Source organism: Lissotriton helveticus, chromosome 4_1 (assembly GCF_964261635.1).
Source record: "Lissotriton helveticus chromosome 4_1, aLisHel1.1, whole genome shotgun sequence".
In the NCBI taxonomy this organism is placed as follows: domain Eukaryota; kingdom Metazoa; phylum Chordata; class Amphibia; order Caudata; family Salamandridae; genus Lissotriton; species Lissotriton helveticus.
In genome coordinates, this window is record NC_136063.1 from 333665248 (window position 1) to 333692347 (window position 27100).

Sequence of the window (27100 nt, forward strand, 5' to 3'; positions counted from 1 at the left end):
GTGTAAAAAACTGACTTTTCCCCTTGTCTGCTATCTTGAACTTTGCGGGAGCTACGAACGAGAATGAGATGTTTTTGTTCTTGAGAGTTTGGCGTAGGGCTAGAAATCCTTTCCTGGTGTCTACCGTGGGTTTTGAATAGTCCTGTGTGAGGATGATCTTGTGGCCCTTCCAGTTGATCTGGTGGTTCTTGCGTGCAAAGTTAAAAATGTCTTCAGTGTGTTGGGATCTCAAGGGCTTGCATATCTTAGGCCGAGCGAATGGACCTTTGTTGGTTTGAAAGCGGGAATTCTGTAGGCTTTGTCTAGCTTGAATTGCCTGGCGAACTGTAGGTTGGTGAGTTTGGGGATTAGGTCCTTGAGGAATGTGGCGCAGGATCCTGACACGCTTCTGCCCCTTCAGGGATCCGAGTATATGTATGTTCCCTCTGCGGTTTCTGTCTTCCATCTCCTCTGTCTGCTTTTGGAGTGCCCCTGTTGCCGCTGATATTGTCTTCATCTCTTTGCTCATTCTGTGGGTTGAGTCTTCTGCGTCGCTGATCCTTTGTTCAGCCGCAGCCAACCTGATGTTCACAGAGTTTAGGTCGGCTCTGATCGCCGCGATTTCCAGTTGGATTGTGTCTGTGTTGAGTTTTGTTGTTTTCGCATGGTCATGCACCTCCACTAACTTCTTTAGGATCATTTCCAGGGTGCTGTTTATGTCCGGTCTTTGTTTGATCAGTGAGACCGATGTCGCTGGTTCACTTTTGCTCTTCTTCAGTTGTTGTTGCTGTTGTCTCAGTTCTCTGTCTGCCATGTTGCTGTCTTGTTTGTTCTTTTGGTGTTGCGTGGGTTTTGGTTGGTTTGTTAGGTCTGGTGCTGTTGATCGGTCTGCGTCTTGTGGGGCTGGTGTCTCGGGTGACCTGGATGTCAGGGTCAAGTACAATTGTGCCCTGGGGAGGTCGAGGTTAAAATAGCTGGCCTACAGTCTGTCTGGGGCCTCTCCTGGGTCTCGTTGAGTAAGGAGTCCAGATCGTTTATGCCCGTTCCCTCCGTGGGTAATCAGTTCTTCCTAGTTGGCCCCTTCCTGTCTGTGCTCTTTGCTCTTGGGCGATGGTTGCTCTTTGTTGAGTCCCGCGCTTGCTCTTAGGGCTTGTTTAGGCTGTGATGTTCAGTGACGGCTTTGCGTGGGTGGTTGGGAGCGCTTTCATTGTTCTCTTTGGTTGCGCTGCCGCTGAGACTCTCCCCACGGCCCTTCATGCAGTGAGCGGTCTAAGTGACTTCCCCCCTTCTAGAGTTAGGCAGAAGTGGCAGCTGTAAGCACGTGTTTAGCACTGAGTGTCCCAAGCGCTATCATGGACCCTTGACGCTCCTTGTAGCGGGCGCAACGCTCCTAATTTCCTCGTTTCGCCCCCCCTGGTTACCCGCAGCTTTTCGCATCTCTCTCCCTCTCACTTGCGGGGACACCTGTGACTGCAGCCACCCCTACTTCTTTGTTGCGGTGGGTGCCATTGTGTTCTCTGTTTTGCTTTCGGTTTTGCCTAGGTTTAGTTCCTAGACCGTCCGGTCCGTAGGTTCGCCGCAGCCCCTTCTTCTGTACCCTGTGGCGTTTTGGCTGTTTTTGGTAGCTCTTCTGTGTAGACCTTGCTCATTGCCGCTCTCGCGCCCCTCTGCCCTCTTTGTGGAGTCACTTTTTTCCCGGCCGCACTTATCCCCTAGTTACATAGGGCACCATTGTGTTTCTCGCTTTTGGTTTCGTTTTCGCTCGCTCGCTAAGAGAGCTTGTCGCAGTTCTCCCCGTCTGGTTCCCGCGGGGCTTTCGCTTGCATTGTGCTACCGCTCCTCTCTCCAGTGCGCAATGCTTTGTAGGGGCTACTTCCCCCGTGTTTGTGGCCCGTTGTGTTCTTTACGTGGGCTTGCCCCCGGGGCTGCTGAGACCCCCAGGGGTTGGGCAGGGAGTTTAGCTGGGTGTCACTGGCAAGCTTACTTGGTGTTCCGGTGGTATTGTCGAGTCTCGCTCCCCTTCTTTGTGCTCGATGCAGTTCCTCAGGGTCCATGCATCGTTTATTGGTGGGCCGCCATTTTGCTACTCCTTTCTTAACTCTGTCTCTTCGATTCCGGCAGCAGTTTTCTTCACCGGGGTATGTCGCTGGGGGTTTGCACTATAGCCTGAGTGTGCTCAGGCAATTCCGACGTGCAGGTCGTCGATCTCTGCAGCCTCTAATTGGTTTGTTTGCTGTGGATTTTTAGTTTGATTCTCTGGTATGGCGGAGCGCTAGGATCAGGCAGCCATTAGCTCTGCCGTCCAAGCCACGCCCCCAGTCATGTGACTCTACCCTGGGCTTGCCGCTGGCTGAAATTGCTTATAACTTGCCATTGCTGGAAGCTCCTGGTGTATGCGTTGCTCTATGTACTAGACCATGTGCTGCTTGTTTTCTGACAAGTTCCTCCATTGCTCCTACCAGAGACTCTCTATTCTTCCAGGGTAGCATGCTACAGATTTCTCCTAGCCTTACATAGCATTTTGCTTTTCTCTATTTACTGTCTCTAGTCTTAAGTCAGGTGTGGCTCCTGAGATGCTCCTTTTTTAATTTGCATGTATCTAGTTGCTGCTATCATTTCCCTTTGCTTCTGTGTCATCTATCACTTGTCTCTTTTCCCAGTGCTGGTATTCCTGTGCCTAGCTTGTGTCTGTCTTTTGATTGCTAATGTTTTTTTATCTTGTGCAGGTCCTCATTTATTAAGTCACCAGCTTTGTACGCCTTGCTTGTTTCTTTTCCCAGTATTTTGTTCTTTGTCCTTTCTGCTTTGGTCTCTAGTTCAGCCCTTTTGTCTTGCTAGTCCCATTGTGCTTTCCTGTGTCATTTGCCTCACATGTGCTTATTTACTTGGAGCAGTATATTCCAATGCTCACCTTGTAAACATCATGGACTCTCAGACTCTCATTACTAGTTGTGTTATTTCAACTGGAGTATTAATTCCAAGTTAAATAATGCAAGTCGAAATGATATATGTGTCAGGGCCCAGAATTATTAAATCCAAAATCTCTGGTCACGATCTGTGTTATAGGAACTTTCTAACATGTTTGTTACCAAGAATTAACGTACAGACATTTTGCAACCTGATAAATGCATTTGTAATCATTGAAATCTGGAAACTCACCCCAAAAAATCTCATGTGTATTTTTTTTATTGTTTGAAAGCTACTTGTGAGAAATATGTGTAGCTTTTGTTAGATTTTAATAACTAAAGAATGAATCATAGAAATATGACATTAATCACTACTACATTATACATGTTATGAAGATGTTTCCCAGGAAAGTGCCTGACCTTTTGGTGGATAGATAAAGTGCAGTGCCAAAAATGCCCTATTAAAACCCTTTTCACTCTTTGAACTTTGACTATCTGTAACAATAACCTGCATAGAGACTATGGGCCCATTCACAAAGGTAAACTGGGACAAAAGTCTAACTTTACGACCTTCAGTATTCCAAAGGGCATTTACGAGTAGTAAAGTTAGACTTTTGTCTCAGTTTTGGCCTTAGGTCTAATTGAGAGAAAATGTAAGTTTAACTCAGACAAAAGTCTGAGGGGTATATTCTTGGGCTCATGGTGTACGGATGGCGATGCACACATACATGTTGGCATGTGGTGCCAGGTGCCCTGCAAGGCCTTGTGCTGCTTGTGCAATCTCACTCCATCTCTCTCCCTCTCTTTCCTTTGTTGGGCGCATGGCACATCTTCTTCTGTTGGATTGAGTCTTCCAGGCTGTGTCCTGGGGATTATCCAGTGAGGACCCGCTAGGACTCATCCGAATGGTTGTTTTAGTTTTGTTTGTATGGTGTTTTGTGTCGGTGATTGCATTGCTGTATGACTGATTCTCCATTTTCTGGCCATGCTTGTATGTTGATTTTCCTGCTTGTATGACACCAGGCAAAATATTTTGGGATTTTTGGTGTTGGTGTGCAGTTTCTTAGTCCGGGCATGGGCCCAGGGGGGTGTTGCGGGGCTGGGTGTGGTGTCGGTGGGTGTTGTGGCCCTCTTGGGTGCCCGTGATGCATGTTTAGTTGCTCAGGGGCATCTGTTGTTATTCATGTGTGGCTCTGGGCTGTGCTCCCTTTTGTGGTGCAGATCAGTAGGCAAGCAGAATAGCCCTTGGATCCTCTCTGGTAGCCCTGGGTTCATGATGAAGTTGCAGAACCAGTTCACCTCTCTCAGGCAGGCGAACAGCAGGGCAGCAGTTCAGCAAAGCAGCAGTCCCACAGAGTAGCAGTCCCCTCAACAGTCCAGCAGTCCGCCTTCCGGGTAGAGTTTCCAAAGGTCCTTAAGTGTACTGAAGAGTTGGGTGTATGAGGTCCAGTGTTTATTCCCAGTTCTGCCTTTGAAGTGGGGAGAAGCGTCAGGAGGTTTCCCTTTGAAGTCCACAGGCTTCCTGCTCTCCTTGTTCTGGCTGCAGACTAACTATAAGGGGTATGCAGCCCTTTGTGTGGCGACAGGACACAGCCTATTCAGGTGTAAGAGGGGGACCTGACAGTGATGGCCCATTCAGACACACCTAAACTCCCTGTTGTGTGTGGGTGTCTGGGAGGAATACATAAAGCTGAACTGTTCGCTACATCCAGTCTTGTGACCCACATACAGGCTACAGGCCTCCTCCTTCCCCTCATTACCTGGATCTAGGGGCACCTGAAAATCCTCTGCTGGAGGTGCCAACTTTATTAGGCCCGTGAAGCAGCCCCCGAATGCAAGCCTTTCAATGTCCTAGAATCTAATGCTAGGCATGCTGTGACTTGGTCTCATCATTGGCTCCCTTATAACTTGCAGTACCATAAAGCCTGATACTGGTTGAGAGGCGGTGGGCTCGGAGGTACATTGTGGTGCAGAAGACCAGTGCATGGAGCCTAAACGTCTGGTATTCCTGGCCGCTGAGGTGGTAACCTCTCCTATTTCTCCCCTCCTTTTACTGTGCCTGTTCCCTGGTGTCCCAGAGGGGCCCCATCATCGCTTGGTGTTTAACCCTGTTAGGGGGCCATGCAAGGGAGGTGTGTGCCTTTTGCGGAGATGACTAGGCTAGGTCTTGGTATTGTTTGAGATGGTACACCCCCTTTTGTTCTACTCCTGTACCTTTCGGCCCTTTCTGTGGATCTTTGTGGAGGCTCCTGTGTTGCTGAAGCCAGGGAGTGCGTCCGGCTTTGACTGCTCATTTCATCTCCCGGGCCAGGTTATGGTGCGTGTCAGGCGGGTAGACTGCAGTATTGTGGGCTATAGCGAAGAAGCTGCGGTGTCTACCATCACCTTCACCATCATGACCAAAGACAAAGTCCTCCCTAACACCAAACAGAGTATTATGCTTTCAACAGTGATTTGAAGATTATGCAGACAGATATGTATGTGCAGCAGCCTTGGAATGCATCACTCAAGTTAAATAATTGTGGGTGTGAAATGTTCAAACTTCCCCATATCTGTATTTTTATTTAGTTATTACGTGTATACTTAAGCTTCATGGCGCTAGCAGGAAACAAAAAGAATGTGATATGAAATTACTGCTTAAAAGAGAAGTTTCTAAAAGCTTCCAGCAAAGCACCAGAACCTAGGACAACCAAAGGTTGCTAGGAAGCTTATTTCATTTGTGGCTTCAGCCACAAAAAACACTTATCTTCAAAAGTTTTTGATCTGAGATTTTAGGATTTTATGTACAAAGAGGCCTTGGGTACATGACGATCTGGCCAGCATATACATGGTAAATTGCGGAAAAAAACGGAGAGGTCGTGCCACGGATTATTCGATCTACTATATACTTTGAAGAGGATCTTTTTTCTTGACAGGCCAGTGCAATTGATGAAGAACTGGGGTGACTTTAATATGACGAAGGGTATTGGTAGTTTCAGAATTTTGTCTGCGAGTCCTCAATAACAGTTGTTTCTATAATCTATGTAGGATTTAACAAATTCTTCTACTATAAGAACATGGTAGTAGCTGTCAGTATAGGGAAAGATCTTTTTCACCAATTTCAATTGCCAAAAATATGTAATGGAAACTACAGAGTCTTGGGCCATATTAGCACAAACGGCGATAACATTATCGCCTCTTTAGTGGCAGGAAACTGCCGCTAAAGTGGCGATAAGGGGCTTGATAATATGTCCTAGAGAATTCCAATAGAAGCCCAAGTTCTGGTGTGAGTGATATCAAACCTAAAGAGGCGATAATGTTATCGCCGTTCTTGATAATATGGCCCTTGATGCTTTGGATAAGATCGACATCTAAATAAAGGCCCAGATTTCAGCTCACCATGAAGGGCTCTGAGGAGGGGCCGGCAATATCTGGCCAGATGGAAGGCTGCATTTTCAGTATTTCGTTTCTGTGGTCAGCATCTCAGATTTTGAGGGGTTCACCTTTAAAAGCTGTTTGGAATGCAAGGATGGACGGAAGTATTGAGAGTAGCCAAGTTCACCTTTTAGAAACGGATTTCTGAAAAAAGAAAATACTGTGTCCACCAGCATCTGGTGAGTCGGACGGGCAAGATTTACAATAACTGGTGCATCCCTGCAGATAAGCAAGGATGCGCCAGTTATGTTGCGTGATGTTAGGAACCCATTACGCCACCATGGATGCGCCACATTTAAAATGTGGCGCACCGTGGCTCAAGGAGAGACAGATGCATGACGCATCTGTCAGTGTATAGGTGACACAGTGCTGGAGTCATGTCGCAAGCATGACGCAACTCCAGCACTGCTGAGGGCCAGGCTATATTTGTTGTGCTGCGTCACCCCTTAACCTGCTACAAGCAGGCGTAAGGTTTTAATGCAACGGGGGCGTAAAAGTGACTCAGTGAAATCTTGAAGATTTCACTATGTCACTTTTACGGGGCTTCCTTGCGTCGGAACGCCCACCCTGCATAGAATATACCTGACACAGGTATAATGTAGTGCAGGGCTTTACAACGTGATGCATCTCACTAGATGCGTCACCTTGTAAATCTGTCGCATAGTGGCGCACGGTTTACGACGACGCTGCGTCACAGAAGTGAAGCAACGGTGTTGTAAAAATGTCACAAGGGGCTTGTAAATCCGCCCCTTCATCTTTATGAGACGTTGCTGGTTTGAGGTATCAAACGTGGCTGCAACCCCAGGAGCGCCAGAGCCAACTAGCAAGATGTTTATATGGCTTTCAAAGTTGATTCTGTGCGCGCTGGCCCAGATCTTGACAGCTTTGTAACCAACAAGCCTGCTTTTCTTATTGACCAGCTACATACAACATGTTCTTTTTCAGCAAAGGGTAATGTTACATTTGTTAACGTCGCAACTTGCTAAGTGATAAACCAAGCAGGAGTAACTGTATGATGTGTTGTCACAAAATGTTGTATGCGGCCAGGCATTTGTCTTTAATAATTCACTTGGTCAAGTATGGAAAACACGCTTTTCAGTAAGATGGAATAAAGACGAGAACCTTACCTCTTTTGTTCAAGTGGAGTTCCTAACATGCAGAATGAAAATAAAGTCCAATTAAAACTGGAAGGCAAATTTTGAAAATGGGTGTTCCGTATATGAAAACTAAAAACAAAATGCAGCAATATAGTATGACTGATTACCCCACTATTATCCTAATATTGAACTACCCTGAGAGCAGTTTTCAGAGCAATGCCACGTAAAAACGTGTATAATTATGAAAAAATCAATTGTCAACATGAGCCCCGCGTAAGAAAATGAAAACAATTTACCTAGCTGTCTGCTTGATTACCTCATTCAGGTCCCCCTTTGTGGTGCATCTGAAAAACGGCATCTTTTGCTGAAATAATCACGTTTGTTCCCTCGAATGTTGGCATTAAGATTAGTATGATTGGCTACCAATCACCAGCAGCTGCGTAAAAGGAAATTAAGTTCAATTTATATACAGTATATAGCCAACTGGCCTCGGGGAAAAACGCAATGTGTATGCCTGTAATCAATAGCTGTAATCACATTAGGCAAATCGATTAACCTGATAGAAAACAGCCTTAGCAGATGCAAATGTAGCAAGGTCTGTAAAGAAATTACCGAATTGATTGAACAAATCAAGCAAGGCTATTAAAACTTGCTTCAATATCTGACATAGGCACACAAATAAATTACCTAAGGTGCAGAGCTGAGAACGAAATAGATGGACTGGTAAAGGACATTCAACAACAGTTAAACGTCTACCTTCAAACAAAGAATTAAGGCTGGTAGCTTCTACCTCCTGTATCTTAATCATCATAAAACAGCATGAGGACCATATAGAGAATTATAGATAGGTAGTGGGGAATAACAGAGTTGTCACTTGAAGACAGATAGACAGTGTGACAAAGGTTGTGTTGCCTATGATGTAACTTACAACCCCGAAGTGGACAAACTCCACATCATTTTCAGCTACTCATCTAAACAACTTCTGAAGTCAGTGGATATCGTATGCAATGCATCTGGAGGGATAGGCAAGGTGTGCAGATTGCTCAAAGATTAAGGGCCTCTTCACTTGTTTAGCGGAGTGGTAGCGGGTCGCAGCCACCAAATATGAACGCTGCCTGCCCGCGAAATTACAATGCAAGTCGCTGTCTGGTGGGTGAGCAGTGTGGCGGCCCCACTGCGGTGCAGTAACAAGGCTCAATGTGCCTTTAATACTGCCCTGCCATGTGGCCGCCACACCGCGTTCCAGCTCGGCATGGACTGTAGAGTCCATGCCATGATGGAACTGGGAGGGTGCTTGCACACAGGCAGGCACAACATGTGCCCCCATGCATGCACCTAGGTGCATGAAGCAAGGGAGGCCTGTAGGCCCCTCTTGTTTCTCCACCACCAGCTTTTACATGGCAGTACTGACTGCCATGTAAGGCTGGCAGTCGGGGAAACTCCAAACATGCATGGTGGTGCTGCATCAGCACTGCCAGCATATTCTGAAACCCTGACCGCTACGCCACCACCAGGGAATACCGTTCCCTGGTGGTTGTGGCAGTCGAATTGTGGTCTGACCACCAAAGGTATGATACAGTGGTCGGACCGCCGGAGTGACAGTGGCTGGACTGCTACCTCCCCACCCCCACCCCCACGACCGCCAGACTCGTAATTAGGCTGTTAGACTTTGTTTTGAGGCCAGACAGAACATTATCTTACCCAGTATGACTTTACTTAGTGGCTCAAGGTATAACTACCGTATTTTCAATTAAACTATTTTAAGCCACTCACTTCAGTCATCAGAACAAACCTCCGAGTGGCCTGTTGTTTGTCCCATTTTGAGTCATCTGAAAAAAAATCATCCCCAAATATTTGTATTCCTGTACTTGCTCTAACTGCATATTGCCTAGAAACAGATAGAATCTCATTCTCCACTTAGGAAACAGAAGGGCTTTTGCAATCTCAATGGTGATTGTCAATTTATTTTCTAGGCAATAAGAGCTTAATGCATTTAATTTGCTTTGGAGCTCAATGGGTGTAACATCCATGACCACTAGTTCGTCCGCATACATGAGGGAACTAGCTTGCCTACTCCCAATCTTAGGAGAGAAACTATGGGAAGCACTTAATATCTGGTGGAAGTCTACTATGAATAAACTGAACAACGGAGGAGGTAAAGCACATCTCTGGCGTAAGCTATTCTCTGCTGAGGTTTTTATCGACAGGCTTCTTGTCCAGTCAAGAGCAACCTGTACCTAGTTATTACTATGTAGTTTTACCAGACGTTCTAACAGGGCCTCACATATGTTCCACTGTTAGAGCTTACCCCATAGCGTGCCTAAGTCCACCCTGTCGAATACTGCCAGTAAGTCAACAAAGCAGCAGCAAAGGCCACCTACAAACTCCATTGTCCTCCCTGCGACTCCCCATAGAGTGAAACAGTGGTCTGTTGTCGAGTGCTTCAGCCTAAATCCTCTCAGTTCCACAGGGATCAGTATGGTGTCAAAATCCCAGGCAGCTGGGTACTTTAATAGGGTTTGGGCAAATAGCTCAGAAGTTATACCCAACAATGATATCAGACGATAGTTGGCTGGCTGGTCAGTTTTGCCTTTTTTATGAATATCCTTTAATATGGCTCCATTTCATAAATCTGAAAGGATACCTGTAAATGTTACCCACTTGAAGAGCCTATGCAGGATTAGTCCACACTTCCTCGGATCCTTCTAAAAGATAACGGATGGGAGGCCAACTGGACCACCAGCCCTAGAGGATTTGATAGTACAAATAATTTTGGGCAGCACCACTGCTGCCTGGGAGATTGTGATAGCCTCTACATCAGTTATGGAGGTAGCCACGGACACTGCAAAATGTTATGAGTTTTCACTCCTGTAAAGGGAATACTTAATAGTATACCAATCATCGTTTTATCTACATCTCATGGGAAAATGTGAAGTAGAAGTAACTGAATTAAAAAAATGCTTACTGTTCTTCTCAACAATAATTGCTAACATTAGGTCCCAATTTACCCTATAAAATTCCCTTTTTTTGTGGGCACATAAGTTACGGTATGCATCCATCACTTCTCTTATACTTGCATTGTTTGGATTTGTGTTGATGAGTCAACGCAACTTATTCACGGTTCTTCTTCCTTCCTGAGAAGAATCAGGAAAACAAACTATTCCCATTTTCTTTTCTACCACAAACTGGCTTTGAGCCAACCTTTGACAGTTTGAAATGGGCTAATAATTGCTTCATCAATCGTCTGTACCAACCAGTCCCATCATCTCCTACTTCCATATCTAGGAGCTCAAATTCATTGAAGATAGGGCCAGAAGTGTATCTTCAGTCATCCAAACCCAGATTCTTCGGTGGTAAACAACCCCAGGGGGCAAGGTTACATTTAGTCGGGACAGAAAGGTATATTTGTAGTCTAGGCGAAGATAATTATGGCTAAGAGCATTAACCCATGTAGTTTCAGCAGACAAATCAAGAAATCAAACTCATACAACAGTAGATACACACATCCTTGCTGAATAGTACAAGAACCTCTTCAGCAGAATGCTCAATTTGAGGCTGTTCAAATATCTTGAAAGTAAGTCGATAGATAGCATAACTCTATCGACATGTATCAGAAACAGTTACTAAAGGGGTTGCCCAAGACAAAGCAGGACCAATATCATGGTTTATTAAGTACCATATTTTGCCTTCGTCATGAGAAAGCTGTGTAGGGTGAAAAACAAAATGTTTTGTTAGTGAATTCAAAAATGCCCTCGCTTTCATGGAATAATCTGAAAAATCATAGAGTGTTAGAATGGACTCTAGGGTAGCCTCAGACCTTAATGCTAATGTTTCTAATCTTGGTGTCAGGAAAGGATGGGGCATTGCCAAACAGGATGGCTACTTGGTGATCACGTTCACACAGTCGGCACAACCGAAAGGGCCGTTCTAGCCATCAAACAACATTTTCTTAATATTTCAATGGAGAGAAGAATGTTGGAAGGTATTTCCAACCATCAGTGCTGAGGGAGAAGTGACAACATTGCTGCGATTCGGAAGAAAACATCAGACCACGAAGTGTCCCTAAGAGGCATTACACTGCAGTGAGCTGGTAGGTGGTGCCGAGACATCGATCATTTGGGACAAATTACTGAGAGCCAGGATTGAATAGCAATATTTTTCTGGCTGCCAGGCGTTCACCAGGAACAAAGAACCTTGAAGGCGTCTCTGCTGACCACTTTTTATAGACTAATAATGTTAGTAAATGATTCTTGGCACTGTAAAACTGCCTACAAACCATGAGCTTGGGTATGGACTGGTAGACTCATCAATGATGATTATCACTATAGATGGTAAGGATAAGGAATGCACAGACCAAGGTGACCTGGAATGGTTCCTTTTATTCACTGGATATGATAGCTATGGAAACCTCTGCCTTGCCTGCTGCAATGGAAGCTCCTCTTGCCTCCTCTACAGAATGAAACAGGAACTTGAGTTCAGGATCAACATGACAGTTAGACAAGGATAGCCTGAAACGCACAGTAGACTTGTTACATGAATCCAGGGATACATCTAGAGGGGAAACATCCTTACCCCGCAACTTTTACCACGCAGTGCCTTTACAACGCAGGTTTTACAACGAAAACCATTACAATGCATTGCTCTGGGGGCGCTCTAGGATAGGGAATAGTTTTAATTTACTATCCAACACCTTCCCTGATTACTGTAACGCGCTGTATGCAGGACTCAACAAGGGGTTACTGCAGCGACTACAAATGGTCCAGAATGCGGCGGCCAAGTTTGTGTTAGATCTACCCAAACGTGCGTCAGCCACTTCAGCAAGGAAATCTCTACACTGGCTCCCAATTGAGGACAGGATTTCCTTTAAAATTATGTGCCTGACCTATGGCGCCTTAGCTAGAAATAGGTCAGCCGGGATTGGAGCTCTCCTGGCTCCTTACAGTCCTTCTATAAATCTGCGTTCCGCGAATAAGTCTCTGCTATCAGTACCCCGCATTCGCAGAGCTAAATGGGGTGGCAAAGCCTTTTCTACCATAGCACCAAAAATGTGGAATGCTCTACCTGTGGAAACTAAGTCCCTTCCCACTATGCAGTCCTTTAGAAAGGCCCTGAAGACTCGGCTATTCGCGAAAGCCTACCTGTAGTTTTGTTTTGCCTTCTTTGTGAATTATTTTGATAGGCGCCTTGATGCCTTCGGGTTTTAGTTGCGCATTACAAGTTTTCTTTCATTTCATTTCTTTCCCTACTATCCACGGAGACTGGAGTTATTATTATATTATTATTATTATTAAAACTTTTATAGCGCGCTCAATTACCACGGGGTATCCTGGCGCGGTGAGTGATTGGACAGCAAGAGTGAGGGATCCGGGCCTGAACAAGCTGTTAGAGGGGGGCATTGAACAGATGAGTCTTGAGTTCCTTCTTAAAAACAGTGATGGTCGGAGCAGCTCTAAGGAACAGGGGGAGAGCATTCCAAGCAGAGGCTGCCCTAACTGAAATAGATTGTCCTCCCAACCGAGCATATTTAAATTTGGGAGTGACCAGTAGGCATTGATTGGCCGATCGAAGGACACGGTTGGGAGTATAAAATGAGAACTGTTTCTGCAGATAAGACGGTCCCTGACCATGGACTGCTCTAAATGCCAACACAAGAATTTTAAACAAGATTCGATGCGGTACAGGTAGCCAGTGCAAGCTTCGTAGATGACTCCGCACACTCGACCTCCTAGGGAGAGAGAAGAGCAAGCGTACTGCAGCGTTTTGAATCACCTGTAACCAATGAACCAGATATGCGGGTAGACCACAGAATAAGGCATTAGCATAATCGAGCCGAGATAAAATCAGGGCTCGAAGAACAGCCTCCTTGGCTACCCTGGGCAAAAGAGGGAAGAATTTCCTCAGGGCTCGCAGAGTGCCAAAGCAGGTACCGGTCAGTTTTTTTATGTGATCAGCAAACTTCAAATCTTGACTGAACCAGACCCCCAAGTTCTTAGCTGGGCCTCCCGTCGCACTGGGACAGGGCAGGTCCGGGGGCCAAATCTGATCCTTGAAGTTGTCAGGGAAGGCGCCGAAGAATAAAATCTCGGACTTATCTTCGTTGGAATAGTAAATTAATCTGTTCACTATCCAGCACCCCCCAAAGCAATGCGTTGTAAAGGCTTGCGTTGTAAAACTTGCGTTGTAACAGCATGCGTGGTAAAAGCATGCGTTGTAACAACGTACATCCCATCTAGAGCCCCGCTAAAGAAGGCCATGCTCCAAACAAACCCAATCATACTTCTTGCCCTAATTTTAATTCATTCATGAAATGTATGAGACTGATTACTACTATGGTGGTTTGTAAGTGGATGATGACTGAAGAGGGAGCTTTTTTGTTACTGAAACTTAAAGAGGGAAAGCAGAATGCATGAGGAATGATTGTGATGTATCACATACCATGTTAAAATGTGAGCATCTGAAGGACAAAGATGAACGAAGAGAAGGATTAAGAAAACACAAATGGAAAATGATCCTCTTTCCTCAAATTGATTGATAACCTACATATCTCTATTATATATGAGCCCTCATTATTTATGAAACTTTTGAGCTATGGAAAGACAGCCACCTCTTTCTATTTAGTACTATGATATATAGAACCATTTGTATTTAGCAACTTACTGTATCCTTATGGGTCACACAGATGATATTGGAACAGTCCCTCCGCCTGCACTCTGCTTAGAGACATGCAACATAGACAAATGGCCCTTGAGTGTGGCCGGACAGCAGCACTGAGCTATATGCTGGTGATAAGAATCTGGTTGATGCTGATGCATATGAATACCCCAATATTGAGGTGTGATTTTCTTTTGACTTTCTCTTTGATTGTTGTAAACTTATACATAGTTTCTTATGGGTTGTTTGCACTTCCCGACATATAACCAGTTCAATTATTTCTCTGGAGAACCTCATAGAGAAGGTGTAATGGTGAAGCATATTTATTAACTTCGTTTAATTCATTGGCTTGTACCCCACTGAAGTATCAGCCTAAACCTACTAGTTCTTATTGAACATGAGTATTCAGATTACAGTCCTCTTTGACTTACTATTCTACAAAGTATAGTCCTCCACTGTTTAGGGAGGAGCAATAGTTTTACCTTTTGCCTTAGGACCTACTTAACACATCTTTTCTTCAACATTCATTTCCACACTTGGTGCAGTGGTGCCACTATACAAATGTTCCATCAATTAACCAAACCACTGCAAATACTCACCTTGAACATTATTCAGTTCTGACCTTATTAAGCATAAGAAAATCTTGGATTACTTCACATCAACGTGATTGTAAACTGCCCTTTTATCAGAGGCGCAATTATCAGAAGATGAATCATTGAAATCTAAAAGGGACTAGTAGGTTTAAGTACTTATCAGTAGCTACAGTGATAAATATGACATGTACGCCCTACCTATATCAGGTTCTGCATTAAACTTTGGGGTTGCTTGCCATTATGATTCACAAGGCCCTCTGTCATTGGATCTGACAGACATTGATCGATCCAGAGGGTAGATATGTTTTTGTTAAATTCCAAACGCTAGAGGAAACAATGATATTAGGGTCCATTTATGCCCCTAATGTTAACAAATGTCCTTCCTGTCACACAATTCAAGATTGTTGCTAGGCAGGAAAACCACAAAGGTGATCCTAGAGGGAGTCTGGACTCTTCCGGGCGACTAATTCTTAGACAAATCTTCACACATTGATAGGGCTAACGTGACAGACAGAGCAGTTGTTACTCATGTGACATTAGCTCATGCTTCGATATATAGGAAAACGTCTGCATCCAACAGGTCACGACTGCACTTACACTTCTAGTGTACATAACAGAGCTTCAGTTTATATTATTTTTCATACACTCCAGTCAACTGTCAAATGTTGTTAAATGTGAAATATTGGAAGGTGTTGTATCAGATAATTTGTTTATCAGTCTCTCTTTGGATCTGCGAGTAACTCCACCACCTGCAGAATTCTGGAGATTATAATCCACCAGATATAAATACCTAGATGACAAAAGTAAAGTTCGTCAACATGTTGCTACGTACACAACCAAAGACATAGGCTTTGTAGCCTCATCCTATGTGTTATGGGCAGCAAGTAAGTGCAGTTGTCAGCCTAATGAGGAGAGACTCAACATTATTGACGAGTACAGTATTTGTTGACCAGACCATCCTAGATGACATTATAAACATCTTGACTGACAAATATCATAATTCTCCCCATGCATCAAACAGACATGCCCTAGAGAGCAAGAGAGGGAGAGAGAAAATAAAAAAATAAGCTCACTACTTACAGCAAGGACAGAACGGGCTTTGACCAAACTCAAATGGCACCACTATGAGAGTGGAGAAAATTCTAGCAGGTTGCTAGCAACACAGCTAAAGCAGAGGGAATCACAACTAGTTATAGTGGCTGTTATGGATGAGGAGGGTAATCTACATATGAGCCCAGGAGCAATAGTGGAATGTTTTGCAAATATTATAAATAATTGTATAGCTACATTCAAGATGATACTGAAGTGGCTGAGAAGCTTTTCCTCAATCAGCTACAACTACCTAGTTTGTCAGAAGACGGCCAGAATAGACGCAGTGGCAAAATCACTACAGAAGAGATAGAGCAAGATACAGCAGACTAGCAGACCTGTAGATTACCTGAGAGCATGGTTTTCCCAATTAACTTTATAAGACCACTTTTTGCGACCTATTTGTACCACTCTGCTATGAGTCTTCTCAAGATTACTAATAAATTAGGCCAAGGCGCACAACAGTTAAATCAAAAGAAATTGAAAGGAAGAGGTAATCAAATTTAAAGTACGGTGTGGAGGTGCTCCTGCAGGTGACGCAACTGTTCAAGTGCGTCCGAAAAGGTTAGGAGTTGAGTGTGCTACTGGGGTGTAAGCACATCCCTGCGGGGGGCACACTGCTGTGGTTCAAGGTGCGGGAAGCAACAATGAGTTCCAAAAAGTTCAATAAAGTTCCATGAGTTCAAGATTTTCAAAATTTATTCAATCTTTAGCGTTGAAATGTATCACATATTTCGATCATATGGGTCATCAAGCGGTTAATTTTAACAACAGGCTCCAATGCATTTCGGACGGAGGTCCTTTGTCAAGGAGCACTACAACAAAAGAATATACAATCAATGCGAGTCAATGCGGATACCGTAATAACAACGTGAAAAAACGTGACAAAAGTGTTACAGCGATGTTTGAGTCAGTGGACCTCATGCACCCTTAACGTGGGATAAAGAGCGGTGAAATAACGAAGGTTAAAAGGAAGTGGTTATTCTGGTGTATGAGGGACGATAGAAGCGTTACGGAGTTGGGGGTGGCTAACGGAAACAACGTGCTATACATAAGAAAAAACAGTGGAGATGTGCAGCTAATTCAGGCTGTGAAGTGAAAACAAACGGCTCGAGAAAACGAGACTTGCGTAATCAAAAGCAGAAGTGCTGTCATGCATACGGTTCAAAGTCATGCGGTAACGGGGTGAGGACTTACTAGGTTGGAGAATTAACCTGCGGCTCCGAAGAAAGCCGGTGCTGGTACTACGCGAAGTGCATGCGGAGTGCTAAGAAAGGTTGGAAAGGGGCGTGAAAATAGAAAACAGCTTGAAGGAGTGGGTTAGGGAAGTGAACCGCGGGCGGCCATCTTGGAAAGGGGACTAAGTGGTACAGTGAACAAACTAAGTGGTACAGTGAAAAACATTCAGCATGACGAAAATACAATGCACCAATGAAACATCAATATTAATTTTATAAGTAACAACTCAGTTCGGTGCGGTCGTTAAGCCCGAATGGTTTCTGAGACTGTAGTCTGTAGATCCAAGATGTTTCTCTTTGTAGGAGGGTTTTGTTGTTATCCCTCCCTTCAGTTTTAAGTTTTCCTTAAAGAAGCTATTGACCGAACCTCTGCAATTTCCCGACAGGAAGCTCTACGGAGCACCCCCAAAAGCAAGGACAAGAGAATGGTAATAGTTTCGAGATACTCCACTTCGAGTAAACGTTACAAAAACATCATATTAAAACATTGGCGCATCCTATCTTCTGAACCTGATTTTGGGGACCTTTTCAAGGAACCCCCCATTTTCGCTTATACTCGCCCGATGAACTTCAAAGAGATTCTATCCAAAAATTCAACCACTTCTACACCAGTCCAACACTCTGGAACTCGCCCTTGCCATCACTGCAATAATTGCAATAACATTATCAGAGGTAACACTGTCAACCACCCCATGAGAGGGTTCACCATCAAACTCAACGTGGACGCAACTTGCGATTCATCTAACCTGATCTACCTTCTAAAATGCCCATGTGGTAAAATTTATGTAGGAAAAACTAGCAGGAAAATCAAGACCAGGTTGAATGAACATAAGTCCAATATTCGGACTAACAACACCAAATCTAATGTAGCCATACACTTCAACGAAGCCAACCATAATGTGGCCCAGCTCAAATTTTTGGTTCTTGAAGTTGTTACCAAAACTGAAGGGAGGGATAACAACAAAACCCTCCTACAAAGAGAAACATCTTGGATCTACAGACTACAGTCTCAGAAACCATTCGGGCTTAACGACCGCACCGAACTGAGTTGTTACTTATAAAATTAATATTGATGTTTCATTGGTGCATTGTATTTTCGTCATGCTGAATGTTTTTCACTGTACCACTTAGTTTGTTCACTGTACCACTTAGTCCCCTTTCCAAGATGGCCGCCCGCGGTTCACTTCCCTAACCCACTCCTTCAAGCTGTTTTCTATTTTCACGCCCCTTTCCAACCTTTCTTAGCACTCCGCATGCACTTCGCGTAGTACCAGCACCGGCTTTCTTCGGAGCCGCCGGTTAATTCTTAATTGTTGCTTCCCGCACCTCTTCTCAAGATTATTCATGGTCATACCAGCTCCTATTCATGAATCTCAGGTGGAATTTGTCCTGGGGCGCACATCATGAAACCATCTAAGAAGAATGCCTCACTTACTGGGAAATGCTAATGATAGTTATATAGATACACTTGCAATCTCTTTGGACACCTACAAACTGTTCAACAGAGTAAGATGGACTTAGTTATTCCATGTTATTACAAAAATGGGTTTAGTTCAGATTTTTATTTCAAAAGCAAGGTGGCTATATAGTAAAATGTCTACACTTGTGTAGGGTTGCTATCAGCTGCACACCGTTCTAATAAATAGTGGGACAAGGAAGTGATCTTTTTTGTGACCCCTTCTTTTTCTCCTAGCATTTGAGCAGTTCTTCATTACTGTCTAATATTCATGGGTATTAAGAGTATAGCTTTACATAAACACAAATTATTTTACAATATTTACGAAATACTCAACACACAACAATTATTTAAAATATATACATCTCTCTTGTCATCCAATTTATTGTAACTCTTTATTACAGACGTTTGAGTAGGTTTCAGGTACATTATACTTAGGAATTAACATTTAAAAAACCTTAGAAATTCACTAAAAAAACAGGTATCACGGATGTTCTAGTTAGTTGAATGTAATATGGGACATCATCAGCAGTGCATTGCGGGTGCGCGAGTTATAGTTAGCTCAACTAACTATAACAGGAGAATTTCTCTGGTTTCATATGAGTCAAATGTTCATCTAACTATAACGTCCCTGAAACCTATGGGTTTTTGTAGTGAATTTCCAAGGTTTTTTAAATGCTAATTCCTAACTATAACGTAATTGAAACCTATGGTTTTTTTCAGTGAATTTCAAAGGTTTTTTAAATGTTAATTTCATATTTTAATGTTTCTAACACATATATATTTTTTTAAATATGTTGGAATTCTTTTATACTTTTTTTTTACTTTAAAAAATATGTAATGTTTTATATCTTCCCCCAAAAATATGTATTATTTTTTTTTGGGGGGGGGGAACTGAACTCCCATACCGGTAGCGTACCAAGCTCCATTACCATGCGAATCCTATCCGCCATAATGCTAAACTCGTAAATGATACACATTTCGTACCTGACGACTTCGTGTCACTGCATCCCGCATAACATCATACACGCATGACGTCACCCCAGGTGCTACTTTGGTATCCGACAGCAGTACCAAGTCACGCGTTACGTCATGTACGTATGGGGTTGCGATCACTGTGCTTTGCGTATGCGACAAATACACGCTGCCAGGCCCTGAGTTACATCACAGACGTCATAGTATCGCGCCGGGTATGCCATTCCCTTTTTTTTGTCTCAAAAGTATATCTAAATAGCTTAAAACAGTATATAAGAGCAAGCGATAATCTAAAGTATTTTAAACATTTATCTTTTTATAACTGTAACAAACTTATATAATGATAAATATATTTTGGCAAAATCGCATCAGATGCGGACTCCTTGCGCGCTCAGAGCCCGATTGCCATGTGACCTTAAAAAAAAGCATTATATTGGTTCATAACTTTTCCCTTTGTAACAGTTGGATGACCCCACCCATTTTATTCATTCTCTCTACAGCGTTTGATGAGAGACACCTCTTGGGCATAGAAAGCTTTTTTGAAAAGTGTTTTCCTGTATACACATATCTTATGCTACACACAACAGGCAACAATCATCTTGATCAATATTCATGCTCTATACATTAGCCTTCCATGTGTGATTGCCATGCATCTCAAACCTTCCATTAAAAACAAATGTGTGTTACACAATGCCCCTGGTGTCTGTGTGTGCACATTATTGTGCTCCCTTTCGGCCTCGGTATTCGTGGCTCTAAGAAGTATCAGGACCCATGGGCAGAGTGAACATCCTAGATCACATGTGACAAACAGAAAACGGGAGTGTGTAGATTTATTTTGCTGTACTCTCTATTGTCAGGCTTTACCAATATAGTAGTGTGTTGTGTGTAAGACTTTCAGATTCACATTTGACATGCATTGCTTCACTATAATGAGTGTTAGCACTGTGTATGACGTAGCCTCACTGCTGATCCTCCCTACATCCGAGCACATTCACATGTGTACGCTTCGCGATTACAACACTTTCATTACCATTACCATTAACATGCGTGTCTGCACATATCCACAACCATGAAAACGACATGTAATGTTCACCATTAAATCTTTTCAAACAACATCTCATTAACGATAGTTTCCGCCCTCCCGACACATGCTACACTAATCTAAATTGCATACTCTGCGAGGTCAAAACTACAAAAGAAACACACATTAGTATACTTCCTGGCCAGACAGGAACTGAACAACGCCCAGGTCCCCGGAATAATTATACACACCCCTACGAAGGCCTGGCGTGCACAAGCCCAGCCCACTTTGCGTACGTATAAATAGGATAACCATGACGCCACACGTCCCTCTTCTTCCACACTGCCTCAGGTGATATGGCGCATCCACCTCGAATATCACAATCCGCAATAAAAAAAAAGAAATGGATCCATGAGGTGTACACCATCCTGGCAATCAACACGGGCTCTAAATTGTGAGCCCTACTGCCCGTCGTCTAAGAAAGGGATCCATGAGGTTTACACTATCCTTCCATCAACACTCCATCTGAATTGTGAGCACTGCTGCCCGTAGTGTTTGCTCACACAACAATGACAGCAGGTGAGCAGTGGGGCCTGGGTGTACAGGGGCTCCAATCGAGTGCGGTCCTGCGGGAGGGTTGGGCTGAATTAGCCTGAGTGCGCAGGTGTGGACAAGCGATGTTGCCATGCGTAATGATGTGATCTCTGACCTCATTCAGTCTCATCTCGGTCTCATTTTAAAGACCTCCTGGACCGTACTGTAAGCTTGAGTCAGCTGGCTGCGCTGACCTACAGACACCTCTTGAGCGCGGTGCTGTGGGAGGGGTGGGATGCAGCAGCCAGAGTGCGCACGTGCGAATAAGCGATATTGCCTTGTGTAATGATGTGATCTCTGACCTCATTCAGTCACATCTCTGTCTCATTTTAAAAACCTGCTGTACCATGCTGTAGGCCTGAGCCAACGGGTAGTGCTGCCCTACAGACACGTGTTGAGCACGATGCTGCGGGAGGGGCGGGATGCATCACCCTGAGTGCTTACGTGCGAAAAAGCGATGTTGCTGTGCGTAATGATGTGATCTATGACATCATTCAGTCACATCTGTCTCATTTTAAGGACCTGCTGGACCGTACTGTAGGCCTGAGCCAGCGGGCAGCGCTAACCCACAGACACATGGCGTTGGCTTTTAGGACACTATAGTGAGCTTGTTACTAAGTGTACATGCACACAGGCTTCCTCCACTGCATTATACGCCACATCATGCTTCTAGCATGCGCTCTGTTCCTCATTTATGTCAACCTTGGTATAACATATTATGTAACCTTGTGTATTCTCATGCGTGCCAACTCCTCTTTGAACCACGATTACCACTAACAGTTGGTAGATTGTACTTCAAAAACCAAGGATACACTCAACTCTTATTTTCTATCAAGCTTGAAATAAACCTTCATTTAACTCCAGACATTTCCACCATTAAATTTTTTCTCCCTTTTCAGATATTCCATTGATTACCTCAAGAAGGGCGGAGTGGGAGCTGACCCCGCAATGATTCCTTGAGCATTCTGACACCTTCCATCGTGGTATCAAGACACCATCCCCGACCGTATACCTGGTCTATCGTACAAATGTACCCCGGACTCGAAGCTTGCACCAACACATCGTGGGACACACCGGTGGTGGCAGGTTAGCAGTGAACCCTCGGTGTGCAAGAACAACAATTGAGCATAGTGTGGGGGAAGGAGTTGGGGCGCAGCACCCTGGGTGCTCAGGTGCATGCAAATTATTTTCCCATATCTAATAATGTACGACTATATTATCAAAGAAGGACGATAACATTATCATCACTTTAGCGGCAGGAAACTGCCTCTAAAGTGTCTATAAAGGGCTTGATAATAAGCCTTTGTGAATTCCAATAGAATCCCGAGTTCACATCACAACGCGGGCTACTATGGGAATTTACAAGGGCATATTATCAGCTCCTAATCGCCGCTTTAGCATCTGTTTCCTGCCGCTAAAGTGGTGATAATGTTATCGCCGTTCCTTGATATTATGGCCCATAATCTCTGACCTCATGTGTTTCATTTTAAGGACTTCTGAACTACACTCTTTCTCGCGGACCCCAGCGCCTTAGACAAACGGGTGACGGAAAGGTAAAGACTAATGGCTGGGTGCAGGAGAAACCCCAGCGTCCTATACAAACGGGTGACGGGAGGGTAAACACTAAGGGCTGGGTGAAGTAGTCCGACGCTCTGTCTCCTCCTTCTCTCCTTTTGACTCTCGAATCCATTCTCACTATCGTCCTTTCATTCGCATTACCTTTCTTTACCTCTTCCACATAGCACACATATATATGTTTCATTTTTGTCTTGCAGGTTTCCTACGCTGCTTCGACTGGAGTTAAACCCACGTGTTTTTTTATTATACTGTTTCTTTCATTAAAGTTACGTTTCTATTTATTTGTGTTTTAATAGAGGTTACTTTTTTTCTCAAATAAATAACTGAGTGTTTAGGTCTTCTTTTTCGGACAACACTTGTCTATTATTTATTGTGAAAATCATCTGTTTATAGGAGATTTTAAGGACAAACGTATCTAATATTAGAGTGCACCTACCAAACAGAATCTAACTGACTATTCGACAAATGAAGCCTGGGTAATTGTACAACTGCAAGAGTTCTATGACTGTATCACTTTATAACACCATAAGTACTGCCCTTGTGATTCCCGAACCAATATGGCACTGACTAGGACCACCGAGGCTTCAGGGGCTGCTGAGGTCCACCCTGCATATTTAAATAAAGCCCCGGAGTGTGGCGATCCCTGGACTTCAGTTGGCCACGAACCCCCGAACAATTAATTAACAATATTCGGGAAGGTGGCGGTCCCCTAGGCTGCAAAACGTCTTGGTGCCCTTCCTCCCTAATTTACATGTGACATTAAGATCCCCAGTCCTACAAAGACCCCACAATATAATAATTGGATTGGCCAAGGAACATTACCCACCAGGGGCTTCATTTAAAAGAATGGGTGAGACCCTGCTTTTTTGTTTCTTTTTTTGTTTCTTTTTCTCTTTCCATTTTTACCATCTGCAATCCTCTCTATTAAACCGATACGAGGTTTTCCTCCTCTCGCTTCAAGTAGTCAAAGAAGTATTTGCTATCACAGGGTGGAAACCATGCACCAGCCCTCTAATAGCAAACACAAGTGTCCCGCCAATGCACACCCCGGGACATTGTATGCCCTGCGCCTGACATGTCGCCCTTCCTAAGACCATGATGCATTTGATAGTATAAACCATTACTGCCACTACTTACACACGAGTGGTACAGCAACCAGAATGTAGTGAAGAAGCAGAGGAAGTGCAAAATATAAATCCTACCAGGAGTCAGATGATAGTTTAATGAGCCAACGACACTGGCATGAGTAGAAACAGCTATATAAAAAAAAGGGTCTTCAGCACAACGCAAGCACCCTAGAAATATTGGTGAGTGCTGCCTTCTTTTTACCTTCCCCACTTGTCACCAAATGTATGTACTGAAGAGGCAGACAGTAGTGGATCTGGTTAGTAAATGATTTTTTGCAGGAAAACAAGACAGCATAAACAACAACCAACAGGAGCAGGGAGCAATGCAACCGTCTTCTCCAGCACCATGTACAAACTCTGCAAGGTTCCCCTCATGACAACCCTACATTCTAACTTTTACATACTTAGATTCTATTAGAATTACATACTAACATTCAACTATGACTTACATTGGAATACTACACAGAGCACATCACTTTACAGCAATGAGCTCATGGTTTCATCCATGAGTCTTGAGACCGGTAGGGGTAAGTAGTTCGCATCCCACTCCCTAAATTGTATAAACATAAACTAACACTACTTCCACAGGTATGCTACAGCGCCCAGAGCACATCACTTTACAGCAATGAGCTCCCGATTCATTGTTCAATTCAATTCATGGTTTAATCCCTGAGTCTTCACACCAGAAGGGGTGAGTAGTTCACTTCCCACTCCCTATATACTATAAACACATACTAACACTACTTACACACTTATACTACAGCGGCTAGTATCCTTCAGCACCCAGAGCCCCTCACTATACAACAATCATCTTGGTTTGATCACCGAGTTTTCACACTGGTAGGCGTGAGTACTTAGCTTCCCACTTCCAGTATAGTATAAACGCACGGTACCGGTCAGTAGTTCGCTTCCTACTCCCTGTATGGTAGAAATGCCTTCTAACACTACTTACACGCGTATACTACAGCACCCAGAGCCCATCCTTTTATAGCAATCACCTGGATTTCATCCCCAAGTCTTCACACCGGTAGGCGTAACTACTTTGCTTCCGGTATACTATCAACACACATTAGCAGTCAGTAGTTCGCTTCCCACTCCCTGTATGGTATAAACGCCTACTAACACTACTTGCACATTTCTGCTACAAACACCAGACCACATTACAGCAATGACCTCATGGTTTTGAATCTCGGTTACGTACCTGAGTGTAGCACCATATCATATCACCACCATGCCACTCTGAGCAACACCGCACTTTCAGAGTGGTAACAGTGATAATTACCTACTAGCAACTGCCAGTATGTAATAAAGAACAAATTAGAATAGTTCCTTCATTCTTTTAGCTTTCAAAACTTCTCTCTATTACTGTCTTTCTAATTTTCCATATAAACAGTTTTATTATTATTCAAGTACACATAGAAGTCAGAAATGCTACGTATTCTATCAACACACTTTCTAGAACATTTCTATAACATATGAAGTTTAAAAGTTCATTATTTATCAAAGTGGAGGGAGGCAGAAGTTGAGATTCATTCAGCTTCCAAGCTTAAGTACAAAAAATCAATTAAGGGGAATGGATCACTTGGAACTACGTTGCCAGGGTTTTTCTGGTGCTCAATGACTCCCATAAAAAACCCTCATATATGCACGTAGATGGTTGGGCGGTATATCTTGGTTCTCTGCCGATATACGTTGCGTTCATGCATCATCATAGGGTCTTTTTTTGTCATATGTTATCCTACACCCAGAGGTAACCATGGTTACGTAGTAGTGACCAGATAAAAAAGTGCTAACAATTGGGAAGTTAAAATTTTTTGAATCCTCTCTCAGGAAACTTTATTGGAAACAGAAGATTCAAGAAAATAAACATTTTCTGTGTAGATGAGGACCTAGTTACTGGATCCTCTCTACAAATCGGTCGACATGTTTCAGCCCCACTATGCCCAGCCGGGTCTATGGGGCTTTCTTCAGGACCAAGATAGAAAGATTAAACTGTACTCACAAAATTTGTGCAGCACCTTGAGGTAGTATTGTAATCCACTCTCTTCCCTCTGAGGCAAGTAGTGCCTGTAGATAAAGAAATTCGTGGCACACAACAAAAAATGAATATAGATAACTAGATATCTAACAACCCTTCTTAAAGCTACAACATAATTCATCTTTCACTTAGTGTGGAATCTGCTATTTGCGCTCATAAATAGATGCATCCTAATGTAATGGAGATTTCTGGAATGGTAACACTGGCGGTATATATGTCAAAATCTATGTGCTTATGTATATCTTTTTTTATTTGATTGCTGGTGTTATATGCAATTCTCTATTATTCCTAATTCACAATCAAAAGTATTTAGTTTCAAAAGTGCATTGCTCTCTTACAAGTTACCCTATGGAGGCATTTATAAGGACATGTAGCGCACGTTGATAATTCTCACGCTTAGTTGTTCAAAAGTAAATGGCTTTCTATAGCGTGAATTGAATGCTTTCGCGCTTAGCGGTTCATAAACACGTGGCGTGAAATCATTATTTACTATGCGCGCGTTTGTTGTCTTTCACAAATACATGCTCATTTATTAGGATTCCCAGAGTTAATTTCAAAAATCGCGTTTTACTCCTTTAAGCTCAGTGCGCGCTACGCATTGCTTTCTGTATCTCAATGTGCCACCTTGTTTTTTACTTATTCTGGTATAGATTACGTCGACCACTCGTTCCCATTATCATATGGTCGTTTTAACGTCAGCATCACTGGTCTTTTGTTCTTAAACAACCAATTGCATGTATTATAATTACCTCGAGGTCTTTAGTTATGTTATTCCTTCAGGATAAAAGAAAGTTTCTCAGTGTTCTACAGTGAAAAGAATGGGACCTGGTTAGTTACTTATCTCCATTCTTGTGGCGTGCATGGCGCCCTCGTGTTGCTCTTCTTACCGGCAGCTAGGGATTTCCTTGCTTGTGCTTACTCTACCCCCGGAAGTCAGGGGAGAGTTAGCTCCTGGTCCTTTTCTATTTTTAGTTTAAAAGACTTCGAAGAAAGACTGTGCTTTTCTTAATGTGTGTGATAAATAATTTGTGTTTGCAATAAACTATGATAAAACATAAAAGTCTCCTCTAGAGACAGTGAATAATTTAAAAGATATATAATCATTTATGTTCTGAAAAAAGTGGACTCACTACTTTAAAAAGTGATTTTCGTGAAATAGAATAAACTGGGGAAGTGTGGAAGTGACTTTTCTACCTAATTTCGATTTTTCTTCATTACTAATTATTACTAATGCTGGTTGGACCAGGTGTTCACTGTTTGTATTTCGGTTTGAAACTTATGTGGATCCTTCTACAGATCTCATTTCTATTCATTGTTTTTCTCAGAGTTAGTCCTTTTTGAGTA